Here is a 431-nt window from a genome sequence, read left to right on the forward strand (position 1 = left end):
TCTCAAAAAAAAAAAAAAAAAAAGAATAAACCTAAGCCAAATATGGTGGCTCACGCCTGTAATCCCAGCACTTTTGGAGGCTGAGGAAGGTGGATCAACTAAGGTCAGGAGTTTGAGATCAGCCTGGCCAACATCGTGAAACCCTGTCTCTAATAACAATACAAAAATTGCCGGGCGCGGTGGCTCAAGCCTGTAATCCCAGCACTTTGGGAGGCCGAGGCGGGTGGATCACAAGGTCAAGAGATCGAGACCATCCTGGTCAACATGGTGAAACCCCGTCTCTACTAAAAATACAAAAAAAATTAGCTGGGCATGGTGGCGTGTGCCTGTAGTCCCAGCTGCTCAGGAGGCTGAGGCAGGAGAATTGCTTGAACCCAGGAGGCAGAGGTTGCGGTGAGCCGAGATCGCGCCATTGCACTCCAGCCTGGGTA

At 50.3% G+C, this 431-nt stretch overlaps 1 protein-coding gene and 1 long non-coding RNA gene across 2 annotated transcripts in view; both read right to left on the reverse strand.

Moving 5' to 3' along the window:
• Positions 1-141, reverse strand: part of LOC116533643 — a 2,082-nt gene extending 1,941 nt beyond the window's left edge. Inside the window, exon 1 of the long non-coding RNA XR_004261384.1 lies at positions 32-141. This is a non-coding gene — a long non-coding RNA (uncharacterized LOC116533643). The remainder of the gene's footprint in view (positions 1-31) is intronic.
• The window catches only part of NUDT3 (nudix hydrolase 3), a 124,047-nt gene that overhangs the window by 82,734 nt on the left and 40,882 nt on the right, over positions 1-431 (reverse strand). The window lies entirely within an intron of this gene.

The sequence above is a fragment of the Sapajus apella genome, unplaced genomic scaffold (assembly GCF_009761245.1).
Source record: "Sapajus apella isolate SASKATOON/1434 unplaced genomic scaffold, GSC_monkey_1.0 scaffold83, whole genome shotgun sequence".
NCBI lineage: Eukaryota > Metazoa > Chordata > Mammalia > Primates > Cebidae > Sapajus > Sapajus apella.